Source organism: Caretta caretta, chromosome 5, assembly GCF_965140235.1.
Source record: "Caretta caretta isolate rCarCar2 chromosome 5, rCarCar1.hap1, whole genome shotgun sequence".
NCBI lineage: Eukaryota > Metazoa > Chordata > Testudines > Cheloniidae > Caretta > Caretta caretta.
This window is the reverse complement of record NC_134210.1, coordinates 33,802,437-33,818,177: the sequence shown is the minus strand read 5'-3', so window position 1 is coordinate 33,818,177 and position 15,741 is coordinate 33,802,437. Positions and strand designations below refer to the sequence as shown.

At 41.6% G+C, this 15,741-nt stretch overlaps 1 long non-coding RNA gene across 1 annotated transcript in view; it reads left to right on the top strand.

Annotated features, from left to right (window-relative positions):
• Positions 1 to 4,082, top strand: part of LOC125637173 (uncharacterized) — a 180,424-nt gene extending 176,342 nt beyond the window's left edge. Inside the window, exon 2 of the long non-coding RNA XR_007356849.2 lies at positions 3,941 to 4,082. This is a non-coding gene — a long non-coding RNA (uncharacterized LOC125637173). The remainder of the gene's footprint in view (positions 1 to 3,940) is intronic.
• Positions 4,083 to 15,741: the final 11,659 nt, after the last annotated feature.

Genomic DNA, 15,741 nt, shown 5'->3' with positions numbered 1-15,741 from the left:
GGCCAGAGCGCAGAGTGCCTGGCCTTTATCTGAGTCCCTGTGGGACTGATGCTGCTGGTGTAACTGTGATGACATATTTGAAATAAACAATAATCCTGAATATAGAGAAAGTTAACATGCTGAAGATAATGGGAAGAGAAAACATATAAAGTGGTCTTAGGTTTGTCATCAATCTATTCCAGGATTCTCACTCTCTGTGTCTCTCTGAAGCCTAGAATGTCTGTTGAGTCAGGGCTTGTCTACAGTAGGCAGCTTTTAGCGACAAAGCTGTGTCGACACAGCCTTATCGCTAAAAGTCAGAGAGTGTGAATGCTCTTTTGTGGTATTTTGTCGGCAGAGCGCTCCTGCCGACAAAGCTGTGTTCACACTCCTGCTTGCGTCAGCAAAACTTTTGTCTTTTGCGGGGGGGGGCTTTTTAAAGTACCTGCGAAAGACAAAAGTTTTGGTGACAACTGCGCAGTGTAGATATACCCTTAGTGTGAAGCAAAAGAAACAGCCACAAGCATGGTTCAGGGCTCCTTTTGTTCAGAATATCACTAGGTTCAAACATCATTGGGTTTTGTGATCTGTTACCATCCAATTTTTAAGTTCTCTGCCATTTTGACTTTACAAATTATACCCGTGTGGTATATAGCTACAGTAAGGCATGTATCTATGCCATGCCAAGAGTCCTAGACCATTGTTATAGGAGAGGTAACTCAACCAATCACCACCCTTACTTTACAGCTAATTTTCTTACAACAATATAATTGGTGTATGAGGGAGACAGCACACATGTGGGATTACTTGGCCCAGCTGCCACCCTGAGGTGCTCAATTGCCTCACAAATCCACACAAATCTCCCAGCACAACTCCCTACAAACAAATCAACACAACCAGCATATGCATTAACCCCAAGTATATATAGCCCCTTGCCACAGCACACACCCTCATTTGCTACCTGCACCAGTCCACACAACTATCTCAGCACAACACAAGCCAATTCCACAATAACTCCAAACATCACTCGAAAGTCTAGAACATCTATTAAGTCAGAGTGAAGTGATGGAAACAGCTACAAGCATGGCTGAAATGTCTTTTTGTTTGGACTATCACCAGGTTCAATCATCACTGGGATTCACCATCTCTTACTATCCAAGCCATTTTTGGCTTTTTTACACACATGACTTTATGAATTACACCAATGCTACAGCAAGGACTTTCAGTTACTAGTGGGATAGTAATGCCCACTTTTAGTTCATAAGAGTATTTTGGAAATGCAACTCCATCACTGTCTTCAAGAAATATTCGGTCCCATCTACTAATGATAAAAATCAGCCATTTTTTACTTAAGAGGATAAAGCCATTCAAGTATAAAACTGTATTAATCTACATCTAAATAGAGAAGAAGATGAATAGTAAGGCCTTTTAAAACCAGTATGGGAACAAGATAAAAGGAGAAGAAATCAGAACTGTTAAAAGACAACTAAAACAGGGCTTTAAATCTATGAGGCTACACTAAATGTTGTACAAATTAACCAGATCCAGAATTAGACCAGCAAGTCAGAGGCTGGAGATGTGAAAGGGTGAGAGTAAGATACAAATGTACAATGTGGGACTGCCGGGTTATCAAATAGATTGAAATTACACAGCTTTAAAAATCTATAATAAACTGCAATATCTTCTTAGTCCCATTTCCACTTCTGCTAAATGTCTTCACAAATCTCCAAAGCTGATCAAATTAATATTTAAAAATGGATCTTACTAGAATTGATCAGAGCAGTGATTAATAACAATACTATCAGCCACAATGCACACATCAGAAAACTAAAACATGGTGCAATGCACTTAATTCTAACCTACCAGTGCTACATTATTTAATGAGTTATTGACAGCTATTATTCTAAAGGTCTAAATCCTTGAAGCACCATTGAGGCCAATGGAATTACTGTGATCTACAGTAGCTGAGGCTCTGAGCCATTGCTAGCATTATCACATACCATACACCAGACAAAAAAAGGAAGCAAAGTTGAGTATGACTTTCAAAAAGTCAGATCTATTATGCAGTACACACTGCTAAAAACAAAACAAACACACACAAAAAACCCCAGCCACAAACGTTATTGAACTGTAGATAGATACACAAGTCATATGTACTTTCACAGTCTATTATGCTAACCAGTTAACATATCAGTGTGATGGTTGAGCTTTGAATGATAGAATCAAAAGATCATAGATATGTGTTTATCATTTGCAAATAGCAAAGTGGATGGGGCTGGGAGAAGTAAAAGTGAGGGGAGGAAGGCAATAATGAGGGAGGGCACCAGACTGCAGAACACCTCAGTGGTTGTTATAAAAAGATTTATATGGGGGCCAGTCCTGAAGTGCCAAGGAGTAAAAAGCTCTCTGCTCCCATCTGTTGGTGAACGGGGGAAGAATGGCCACAGACCTGTTTCATCTGCATGACTATGTAGTCAGAACTCCAGATGGACAGATGCTCCAAAGGGAAAGGAGCTCTGTGCCCCCATCCTGTGGTGAACAGGGTAAGTATGGTTACAGACAGCACTTCAATAGCATGACCTTTCTTCCAAGAATTCCTTCAGTGACACTCTGGACACCACCATAGTTCACAAACTCAGAACAGGCTGGTTAGTGGAACTGAATAAGGGGGAAAAGGGCTCCTATCTTGCAGTATGAAGTGTCTCTCCAGGAGCAAGGACTCTGCTCAAGTGTCCTACGTGCCACTGTTTCACCTCTTCTGAGGATCCTGTGCTGTTGAGAGGTCTTGGCAAAAGAGAGCTGACACAGACTGAGGACGTCAGGATAAGAGACATGATGTAGAGGTGGCTTCTCAACAGGCGCAGTGCAGAGATGCCTGTTCACTGAAGCCACAGAGAACAGCAGCAGAGCTGTGTGGCCCTTGGTGAGGCCTCTCTTACAGCCAGTAAATAAAGCTGAAATCTCTCGGTGATGGAGGTAGAGCCTCAGGACAGGACCGGGAAGCACTTCCTAAGGGACTGGAGACAGGCCTGCCCCAGTGCACCTCAGGACGCTGGGACTATACTACCTACTGATATCAAACCATGAGTGAGGGAGTGGGAACGTGATGTGGTAAAGGGAGGTATTTGCCAATTGGACATTCACACTGGTGTGTGGAGAGCCAAGTTAATGAGTTACTGCCAGAATTGCCACAGGGGGTGTATTTTACTTTTCATTTATTTACATATATTTTTGCTATATTCCCTTTTGCCCCGTTGTGTTCTCCTTGTTTTCTACCCAGACTCCCTGCTTGTGAATGGGGACATATTACCTATTAAGAGCACCCAGGATAGGGAGTTAATGATCCCGGAAATTCTGGGTGGGGCTCGAGTCATTGGGGTTTGTTAGTTTTAAGAGTGGCCCCTAACTATTTGATCCTGGCCCTAGTTGCTGCTAACAACACCTGGCACAGGTACATTTGCCAACAAGCACTACACAGTGGTATCTGCGATTATACAGATTATACTCCAAATTCAGTTCAGTACAAAATGAGACTCAAATTGAAAAAAGGGTTATTGGGGGATCAGGAAATCTGTTAGGCTGAGAGATTCTGCTGCTGTATACAGAAGAATGTTGGGGGAAGAATGATATATTCATGGCCTCTTAAGATTATTTCCTCTCTTGTTTCTTTCTGCTGCTAAAACATTTGGAAAAGAGACACTGGTGGTCACTGTGTGATAACTGCTGGCAAATGTTATTGTTTTAATGGCTTTTACTGTGACTTGGTACTACAAACTGATATCCTGTTCTTGGCAATGTTTTGTAATATTAGAGGTGAATGATCTTCAGGATGGATTATTTTGAACATTGAAGTATGCATCTATAGTCAGCCAAAGACAGCCGGAATCAGCTGGATTCTTTGTACACTCGTCAGCCTGGAATTTGTCCTTGTAAGAAGGGCTCTTTATTTTTGTCTCTCCAGATTCTCGCCTTGAAATGCAGTCAAGAAATCTAATGAATTGCTGCGAAGGTCAAAGTTTATCGCTATGTAATTACAGCATATTCCCTTAATGGAGAAGTGGAAGCAAAAAACAAAATAAAAATGTGAAATATTTTGTGTTCTATTTAAGTCTTCTGAATGCTTTAGCCATTCCTAAGTATATACAATTTTCACTCAAAATTTCAGAGCAGAGTGAAACTCCCATGAAGCCTCAATGGGATTCATGCAGATAAAATTTTACAGAACACTTAAAGAACAAACAGAAGAGACAACAAAACATTTATGTATTTAAGTGCAATATGCAGAAATACTCTATATTCCATTTAAAGCAATGTATATGTTTTCCTGAGCAGTAATGGTGGTGGGTTAATAGGACTCATTAGACAAATATAGAAGAGTGTCATATTTATATATTTCTCCCTTCTGAAAAAGTGAACTAAGAACAGTTATCCTTGCCAGTTTACATACTTCTAGTTTTCTTTTTGAGGTTACAGGCTCTGCTGTGCAATAGCAACCCTTGCCTTTGTTGTGCCAACATTAGAGCTATTTATACTTTATGACAGCTTCCTGTGTTAAGCAAAAAATTCAGCCCCTTTTCTGTGCTTGCACAAAGCCCAGTAGCAAAACCAGTGTGGCTCTGCTGTATGTAGGAGGCAGGAGTTGGGAATCCCTATGTACTGTGGAGTAGAGTACACAGTCAAAATGTTTTTGTCCTAAAAAATGCCTATTTGAAACAAACATCTTGTGCAAAAGAGTTGGTTTCAATCAACTTTATTTTACTGGAAAATTAAAAAAAAAAATTTGAATTACTGAAATGTTTATTTCAACATTTTTAAAATGAAAAACTTCAGTTTTCCATGTTAAAATGACTTTTTGTTTAGAAATTTAAGGACAGTATAAAAAATGAAATCTAAAGAAAGTGTTTAAAAATTATTGAAATGAAATGTTTTGATTGACCGGAACAGAATCTTTTTTTAAAATTTTCAGTTCACAAATATTTTTGAGATTTTGACGTTTCTTCCCAATTTGGGATGTGAAGATTTTTCAGAATCTCACAAATTTTCACAGGATAGGAAAACTGTTTCCCACTCTTACTATGGAATCCAATTCCATGGAGGTCACCCCTGCATTCCCATACTGATGTATTCTGGAGAAGGCTGAGAGAGGAGCAAGGGGAGGCAGGCTGAGCCATTGCTATACCAAGTTTGAACAGGAGTGGCTGCACTTTTGGTTCTGCAAGAATAGTCACCTTGTGTGTGGGAAGGGTTGACTTCTACAATCCATCTGCCAACTTCTCTTTCAGATGTGCACACAAGAGGTTCTGGAGAACTCCCCCTCCCTGCCCCTCAAACCATATTTTTTTCCTACCTATGATAAGACAGATAAAAACAATACAGGTCTAATTCGTACAATTATATAGGAAAGTGGGCCTAAATTATTCTTTTCTGTAGTGGCTTTGAGTGGTTCCTCTCCATCAGCTGTGGAGGGAGATCACTCCACCTCGCTATGCCACCTAGCAGCTGATAGCCAACTGGCAGGGGACAAGCGTAGTATGTGCCAGTAAAGAGTCTAGGTCTCTGGCCCGAAGGGGCGGGGCAGGGCAATTAGCAGTCTTGAGACCAGCTCCCTGGCTGGGGCAGACAGCAAACACAGGCTCAAGCCCTCTGGGCAGGGCAGGGCAGCAGCAGTCTATAGCCAAGCTCTTTGGCTAGGTCAGGCAGCAAACAGACACAGGCCATCCGGTCTCAGGTGGGTAGGCTGTCACCCCAGGGATGGGGTTGGCAGCAGTGGATAGGGAGACCCAGGCCACCCTACTCCACCAGGTCCCAGCCCATGTCCCTATCAGTGGTGAGTGATCCCACAACTGGGTCAGTGGGGATCCTCCCGAAACATGCTGACTGTAGTTTCTGCAACACAACTGGACTAATGTCTGGTTTCCCTGGGCTAATTCCTACCCCAACTTTTTTGTAGGGCTCCATTGCTTACAGGTCCTCAGGCTCCTCTGAAACCAGTAGTCCCCGCAGTTTCTTGGGGTACTTGGCTGATGGCAGCCTCAGCAGCTCTCTTCCCTTGGGGTCCTCCTCCAGGAGCAGGGGTTGGCATAGATTGGTCCCTGGTGGAGGGGCAAGCAGCATGACAGAGGTGTCTGACTCCTTCCCTGATGCTGGCGCAGCTGAGCTGAAGACCCGCCTCTTATACTTCCGGTTCCTCCCTGTCAACTCAGAAGGAGGCCACTTTGCCTTGCTACACAGGCTAATGGTGATCCCTCCAGGCTAAGGCGTAGGCACAATGGAACAAAGTTTGGAGAAGTTTACCTGGATGCTGTCTGTGCACTACCTGTTCTGGGGATAGAGGACTCAGACCTAGAACTGACACTTTTCACAAGCACTAAATTCATTGAAAATTCCACATGTCTTTTGGTATTGTCTTTGTACATTGACCAAATACCTAGCAACACTTACTGTGGACCATTGCAATTAGCTATGCAATTTCACTGTACTTGAGCACTCCTGTGACGACTCAGTGCTAACAAGTGATTACTCTCTCACACATCCTTTGCTCCTGAACACAGTTCAGTTCTTGGAGCAGCCTCCAGGAAAAAAAGCCTCATGTGTAGGGTGACCATATTTCCCAAAGGGAAAACGGGACACTGCGTGAGGCTAGCCCAAACCTCTCCCCCCCCCCCATGTGGGACTGGCTTGAGCCACTAGTCTAAGTCCCTACTCCCACCCGGGGCTGGCCTGAGGGCCCCCGCCCCCAATGTGGCTGACCCAAGTCGCTCATCAGAGCCCTGAACCCCTCCACCCACAGGGCTGGTGTCGCTGCTTGCTTGAGCCCTGCCTGCCCGCTGCCCGAATCCTGCCTCCCTGCCTGCGTGGACCTGGCATCGCCACTCACTTCCCTGCACATTCTATACCCAATTTTTTTTTATAAAAGTGGGCATTTGGCCCGACTTCTGTTGGTGAGAGAGACAAGCGTTCAAGCTTACACAGAGCTCTTCTATGACGAACTAAAGCCCCTTATCCAAAAGCTCAAATCTGTGCATACACACACAGCACTTAGACTTTGCTCACTCACTATTTGGGCCTAATTTTCAGATCATCCTAGGCATCCACATATGTCTTTGAAAACAGATCGCATTTCCTACAAACAGAAGAGTGCTCAGATACAGCATAACGCTATGTGTGTATGCAAAGATTATTTGAAAATGTAGGCCTAAGTCATGTACATTTAAAGTAAGTTTTAATATAGTATGAGAAAACTACCCATAAAGATAGTCAGACTGATTCTCCTCTCCTTTACAATGGCTTTATATCAGTGAATTCTCATTGACATCAAAAGGTTACTCCTCATTTACACCAGGGGACATAAGGGGAATATAAGAACGGCCATACTGCGTCAGACCAATGGTCCATCTAGCCTAGTATCCTGTCTTCCGACCATGGCCAATGCTGGGTGCTTCAGAGGGAATGAACAGAACAGGTAACCATCAGGTGATCCATCCCCTGTTGCCCATTCCCAGCTTCTGGTAAACAGAGGCTAGGGACACTTCAGAGCATGGTTTTTTATCCCTGCCCATCTTGGCTAATAGCCATTGATGGACCTATCCTCCATTAACTTATCTAGTTCTTTTCTGAAATCTGTTATATTCTTGGCCTTCAGAAACTCCTCCGGCAAAGAGTTCCACAGGTTGACTGTGCATTGTGTGAAGAAATACTTCCTATTGTTTTTTTTAAAACCAGATGCCTATTAATTTCATTTGGTGACCCCCTAGTTCTTGTGTTATGAGAAGGAGTATATAACACTTACTTATTTACTTTCTCCACACCAGTCATAATTTTATAGACCTCTATCATATCCCCTCTTCCATTAGCTGTCTCTTTTCCAACCTGAAAAGTCCCAGTCTTATTAATGTCTCTTCATATGGAAGCTGCTCTATACCACTAATAATTTTTGTTGCCCTTTCCTGAACTGTATGCAATTCTAATATATCTTTTTTGAAATGGGGCAACCAGATCTGCACTCAGTACTCAAGATGTGGACGTACCATGGATTTAAATGGGGGCAATATGATATTTTCTGTCTTATTATCTATCCCTTTCCTAATGATTCCCAATGTTCTGTTAGCTATAGGGGAGAATCAGATCATGTATATCTCTTTTTGTTTCTATCTATCAAACTGTATTTATAAACCCTACATCTTTACACATGTAGCTACTAGTTTAGGTCATAAGCAGTGGCTAGCTATTCAAATCTTAAAGGCCTGGGAGGGACAGCTAGCAGTCAGACTTTCAGGCAGGACTGCAGTGTAAGAAAATCTGATTTTAACTCCTTTTCATTTATATTCTGTGCACAGATATAATATATTCAGTAATCAAGTGCACCAGTTCTTTTTGGAAATGTCAACCTAGTAAATGACAGATTTGACTCAATTGTTTATTTGTCTTTCAACTTTGAATGGCTGTCTAACTGACTTCCAGTTGGCAACTTGCACCGGAACAGGGAACAAAATAAAGGACATTCTAACTCTAGCAGGGCTGTGGGCATTTGTATTAACCACTCTCCATGTCAATATGTAGTATAGATACATGACTTAGTACAGTTAACTTACTGTTAAAGTCCTTAAAGCAGGCCTTATTCAAGCAAATGCCCCATTGATTTCAAAAGATACTTTTCTTGAGTAAAGACTGTAGGATCTCGCCCTAAATGAAAGACCTGTGACTGTTCACATGGAACTTCAATATAAAGGGTGGGTTTCGGTGTCTTATATATTTGTGAATCTCAGCCCAAGTTTCCTAATGGTTCATAAACCTTAGCTGATGACATTCTCCTACCCTATATAAAGGAATCCTCTGAGGGAATAAATATTACACTAGTCCAAGGTCAAGGAGTTATACTGAGTCCTGGGCCAGCTCAAAAGAATTACCACTAGACAGAGGACAATGACAGGTTGAAGATTCAAAGTCTTGTAAATTCTATGTAGTAGAAACAAAACATACACTACACATCAGGGGATTCTCAGTCTTCCGGAGTTGCATAGCATTCATTTGCAGCCCTTGAAGGTTCCAAGACAGCAGAAACAAAGTGCTCCACAAACAAAGGAAGACAAACCAGTGCTCCACAAGGTCCAGTATCCTCCTTCCAACATTAGCCAGTACCAGTTGTTTCAGAGGAAGGCATAAGAACTTTGCACTAGGCAGCTACTAAATAATCTGCCCATAGGCCACCATCCTGACTACCACCTTGGCATCTTCCACTTCAGTTCTGATAGTGTCTGTTATGTCATTAAGAGCTGGAGTTAGTCATTTGTATTTTACATTTGAAAGCTAGAATTTCAAGCATTCACTATATATGAAGCACTGGTTTTTAACTCTATCTTTTCTTGAGATAGCAGTGACTAAATCATGTTAGAATTTAAGTGGTGGGGAAAACAGGATGATAATCAGATTCTTAAATTGGTTAGTCTCTAAGGTGCCACAAGTACTCCTTTTCTTTTTGTCTTTTTTAAAAGATCCATAATTATGGGATCTACCCATAGGAATTTCTTTAGTTAAAAAGTATAAATATTTTCAGGACCAGAAAAACTTTCTAGACACTTCTGTTGGACCGATGATCAGAAAGGAAAATAATAAATATTTTTGGAGAGTAGAGGACATTTCTCCCTCAGGTAAAATGCTGACATCTAGCTAAAATGCATTAGCTGGGCCATATAGAGGCAGATACTGTAACTGGATTTAAATGGTTTTATTGGGTTAATGTACGATGCAAACGTAAAGAAAATGTGTGAGGTTTGGTTTGCTGCCACCACTTGAGTAGACCCTGCAGGATTCAGTTTGTGTGGCCCACATAAACTGCAGTGTTTGTACAGCCCTAACACTCATGTACAGGCCATGCCTCCATATCTCAACACAATGAAAATTAACTTGTCCAGTAGCATGGCAAGTAACATTTCTGGTTATCACAAGCTGGCATGCCAGTCCATGATAGCTCAGAAAATCATATCCACTATAAATGCATTGGAAAAGAAATATGAATTGGATTTTTCCACAGCTGTTAAGGTGAATGTTTCTTTTTTTTTCTTTTTTTTCAAGAATAGAATGACAGTTTGGAAAAAAAACTGCCATCTCTTGGTTCTAGTTTCACTGTCCACCATTTTACCATGAACAAAAACATGTTAACTATATATATATATAATATTTGCTTTTCTGTACACTTCCCCTATATATATGTTGAATGGGGAAGTATACAGAAAAGCAAATAATTAAAACACGTAACAAGAATAAAGGTGTCTGCTCCTTTAAAGACATTTTAGCTTCAGTGCCTCTCTGAAATATTTAATGTTTGATTACCATCTCTCTCAAAAAACAAACAACCCTCAACATAGTGATTGTTTCATTATATTGGCTATAAGATTTTTTCACATTTAATTTTTAGATAAACTCTGTTAATAACTGCAATGTTACCATGCTGGCCTATCAAATATCATTTGATTGTTCTTCTCACTTACATTATAGATTACCAATGGTCCCTAGAAAGGACACAGTTTTGTATAGTTTGCCAAGGATTTTTGAAACAGACTAGTTTACAATTCCATAAGGTATTTTAACATAACATAACATCCAAGCTGGGTGAAATAGTAATTTATGCAGTTTTTGACTGTATCAGTAATGTTAAAAGAGAGAGAGAGAGAGAGAGAGAGAGAGAGAAACTATTCCAAACATCAAACACTAATTACAATAGAAGACAAGCACCTGAATTTCTGCAACAAAGGGAGAATAGTATTGCCAATAGCATTACAGATGGCCATTCAGAATTCCAGCTGTCGGCCTTGCAGAATATAATCACAGGGTATATTTAAGTTCTTCAGCAATTGCAACGCTACAAAAAATCTGGTATTCTGACAGCCATCAAGATGAAGGAATGACAGGTAAAAAACACATATGAATATAAATTGTATTCTTCCTGAGGGTGCTTTTTGTGTAAGAAATGACTGAATTCACTTTCAAATGAGCTTTTTATTTTTTCCTTTTACAATCCTAGAATGCACTTGGTAACAAAGGGTAATTGTTTTACAAGCTATTATGAACATTTTGCCTCAGAACTACCTATAGGTAAGAAAAGGGGAAATTCTCATTCAGATCGCCATGTAACAATTGGACCTTATGAAAATATGAAGCCAGTTAATGGCATTTAGCCACCAGCACATACTGGGTGCAGTGCAGAGCTGCTCCTCCTCAGCAAAGTTCTGGGAGTGATTGTGCCTTTGGTTGGTACAGTCTGTGCCCTGCACCATACCCAAGTAGTTCCAGGGACTGATCATGAGGAGTAGAGAAGCTATGCATCTGCTTCCATCCTTCCCCTTTTGGGGTGCGTTGTGCCCTGAGAGTAGCAGGAGGGCACCATTGCACTAGGCACTGTACAAATGAGAGTGTCCCAAAGAGCTTAGGGAAGAGGGCTCAAAGCCAGTCAGAACTCTTCCCAAATTTAGACAGAGCTGGCCAAGTTTATGGCTTTGTTAGGGCCAGGGAATGCTTTGATGCCATGTACCACTCTAGCAGTTGGGCTGCAATGGACCCCTTGGGGGAGACTGAAGTTGACCTCCCTGATAAATACCCTGAGGGAGAGCATAGAACACTACTTTGCAGAGCGGGAGGCCACATACCATCTCCTGGGGGCACAACAGGCTGGGTCCACACAGGAAGGTGTAGTTTACCCCTCCCTGCACTAGGAAAGATGAAATTAATCCCTGGGCTCAAATTCTGTCACTCAATGATTTCAGCAAGTTCATTTCTTATCTCCAGCTGTTAGTTTCCAGATATCAAATAGGCCTGTTTGGTATTTATACTTTCTCCTGGGAGAGAAGGGAAAAAATAGTCTCCAAACTTCCCACCCTTTGAAAGCCCAAAATATTAGCTGTTACAGCATACTGGCTGACCTCAGCAGATGAGGACGTGCTTCTGACTGGCTTGGCTGTTCTCTCACTAGAGATGTCACTCTGTGTACACACTCAATATCAGCGGAGAAAGCTTTAGGCACTTCCTGCTAAATGAGCCTAAACAAAGGTACATACCGCATTACACCAAGTTGCCTTCCAAACTCCAGCTGGCAAATAAAGATTTCACAGGAGTCTATACCATTCTGATTGTGTGACACTGCTGGACTTCACAAGTGCTTTTAGTTCATAAACTAAAACACATGTTTTATTGCAGCAATGGATCAAAGATGATCCCCCTGTGACAGCAACATGGATAACCATTGCAGGCACAATAAAATGATTACTTCAAAATGTGAGTGCACGAGAAAAACTGCTCTTTGTAACCCATCCTGTATACTATATGACTGAGATGTTAGCTGCATGAAGTGCAGCCATTCTCCTTGAAGCGTAGGCACTCCGGTACCGTGGCGATGAATGTGGTTTAAAAACAGATAGATTTTGTTCTGATATTAGAACTAATGGAACTCTGCCTGCCCTGAGAACACATCTCTTTTTGGTGACAAATGAGCTAATGATAAGGGCTGGGATCTAGCTGAATGAGACCATACCATGAAAAGAGAAATAAAAGCATAACAATAAAGCTGAAATTAATATGAAAGAAAAATGTGTCTGTCAGCCATATATACTGTATGGCTTGGGCATTACAAAGTGATTGAGGAAAAGGGGGAGGGATGAAAGAAGTAGAAGGGTTTCCCTTCTTTGTCTTTTGCCAGAACAGAAGAACTTTATTTTACTTAGTAAAGTAACAAGAAAAGAAAGCTCTAAAAGCAGAGTGGAGTAGCTGAACTTATTATTTATTGGCTACACATGGGAAAACTGACTCATCTAGTACTAACTTTGGACTAAGAATGGTTTGGACAGCATGCCTGTGCAAGAACATAAGGGAGGGATGACAAGAACATCCCCTTACACCTGTGTGTGACATACCCAGACCTTGAATCCAGGTATATAGGAGAAAGGGGGCACAGAGCATGTAGCAGGTGGGCCAGGAATGAATGGGGATGGGAGTGAGTGGAACTTTGGTTGCACTCCCCCTACTTGCTGGCCAGCACAGCTGAGCTAGAGCATTGGGTGTTATAATTTGCAGCTAATATAGGCCAGTAGTAAGTTACCATTTCCCCGGTGCAAGAGGAAGAGGAATCGTGACTCAGAAGAAGAAGTGAAGAAGTTCAGCTTACACACTAGCCTTTGATTCGGGCTGAGCCTAATGTCACAAGCTAGCCGTTAGAACCAAAATCTGTGGGTGCTGAGTGCCTCCCAAAGGTACTAAGCACCCTCAGCTGTAACGGAAACCAACAAGAATTGACAGGTTTCAGAGTGGTAGCTGTATTAGTCTGTATCAGCAAAAACAACGAGGAGTCCTTGTCACACCTTAGGGACTAACAAATTTATTTGGGCATAAGCTTTCGTGAGCTAGAACCCACTTCATCAGATGCATGGAGTGGAAAATACAGTAGCAGGTATATATACATAGTACATGAAAAGATGGGAGTTGCCTTACCAAGTTTGGGGCAGGGCTAACGAGACAATTCAATTAACAGTACAATACGAAGGGAGGAAAAATCACTTTTGTAGTGGTAATGAGGGTGGCCCATTTCAAACAGTTGACAAGAAGGTGTGAGTAACAGTAGGGAGAAATTAGTCATTACAAAACCTAATTTCCCCCTACTATTACTCACACCTCCTTGTCAACTGTTTGAAATGGGCCACCCTCATTACCACTACAAAAGTGATTTTTCCTCCCTTCGTATTGTACTGTTAATTGAATTGTCTCGTTAGCACTGACCCCACACTTGGTAAGGCAACTCCCATCTTTTCATGTACTATGTATATATACCTGCTACTGTATTTTCCACTCTATGCATCTGATGAAGTGGGTTCTAGCCCACGAAAGCTTACAACAAGAATTGAGAGTGTTCAGCACCTCAGCGAATCAAACCATTAAAGGCATCAGTGGGGTCTGAACATCTTATTGGAGTGCTGTTTTCTATAAATGGGCAAACTACACCCAGTATTACACACACAGAAAAGATAAGAGTACTATTGTGCAGGAAATGTTCTAACAGGCCAAGATGAACAAACAAACAGCAAACAAGCCCCACTCACAGAGCCATTTTATTAACTTTGTGCTGTTTTTACAGATGGCTTAATTAAAAAAAAGACATAGGCCTGGGCACCCCTCTTGTGTGATAACCTGTGGTAGGGGCTAGAGGGGAAGGAAAACTCTGCAAAGATCCATCTCCTCCTGGAGATTTCTTCTCAGTCATTCAGCACAGGGTGGGGTTTGCCCTCCCGTGAACTGGCTGCAGGATCAGTCTGAAGCAATGTGGATACTGGCTTCAGGGCTGACTTCAAACCCTGGGGGAAACAGCTGGAGACCAGAGACATCTGCTCAAAGGATTTTTGCCTCCAGGCCATGGAAATGTCTGAGCAGCCTCTGCTCATGAGAGCGGGAGATCCGCAGACAGAGGATGGGGGAATAATCAGGTGCAGAATCTTTAATACTATAAATAAATGCATTGCTAGAGAGTCCCCTTGTATTCATTAACAGATTAAATTACGTCAAAGCACACACACACAAAAAAAGAAAGGAAAAAATAAAAATTGTTTCTTGTTGTTAGAAGATCTATGGAAGCTGTAAGAATGTTGCCAGTTCAAACACTTCTTAAGGAGATTTGTCTGAGGAACTGTGTGATTCAATTCAAACAAAACGGCTTGCAGAAACAGATCCGGCTGTTAATACTGAAAAACCAGAGGGACCAGCACTTAAACCTCCTAGGCATTAGTGGGACTTCAATAGCCTTATATTATTGGCCTTCTGTACAGGGGAGAATTTTACACCTAAAAAGAGTGTCAAGCATCCAGAATGTTTACTTTGTGGCTAACAGAATTATCTGGTTGGGAAACACTATAGTACTTTGAGAGTGTCCCAACCACAATGAGTTGGGCACCTCAATTTGCAAGGAAGAAAAAAATAGACTGCGAGAGATCAAAAGAAAAGAATAAAAAGATTCCTAAAGACAGATAGCCAGAGAGCAACAAACCAGTATAGATCACTAGTGAAAGGGACGATAGTTCTACTAAAAGGAAGGGATTATCTACTGTCTGCTGAATAGTCTATTCATAACATCAAGACTACATGAAGAAAGAACATCCAGCAATTAAGACTGAGCTAGAGACTGGAAGCCTGCAATTAGTTATGGTGAGCTGCCCATTACACCAATGACAAACCCAGTCATGCTTGCAGTGGATGCTTCTGTCTTTTTGATATGTACTGTAAACTCAGATTCCTCCAAGATGCTGCGTAGCCTTTGCTCCTGTTGATTTAAAATGATTCCAGCTCCAGGAATGCTCAGCACTTTGCAGAAGGCATGTGGCTTAGGAGGAAGAACACGTGAAGTGACAATGGAATATCTAAATCATTACCTACTCTCTGACTTCTTTAACAAATGGTTGCCTCTGAGGAAAGGAAACAAGAGGCTTTGGAGTCTGATTAGAGGAGAATACGGGCTGGTCGTCAGGCCTCCTGAGTTCTCATCTGCTGCTAGAATGGCACTGCTGCTAGAATGGGCACAATATGTAACTTGTTCATAGCATCTTAGGAGCAGTGAGTTGTGCTAATTATAAACCATTATGCATGTACAAGTACGATGTTTGGCTAAAGTGGTGGGCATACATTTGACAAAATATACAATACAAAAATGTTATGACCTTTAAAAAAGTTTCCATGAAATTCAGGAGCTTCCAATATAGGTGGGGCAGTGTGTGTGAATAGCTAAAGTAATAA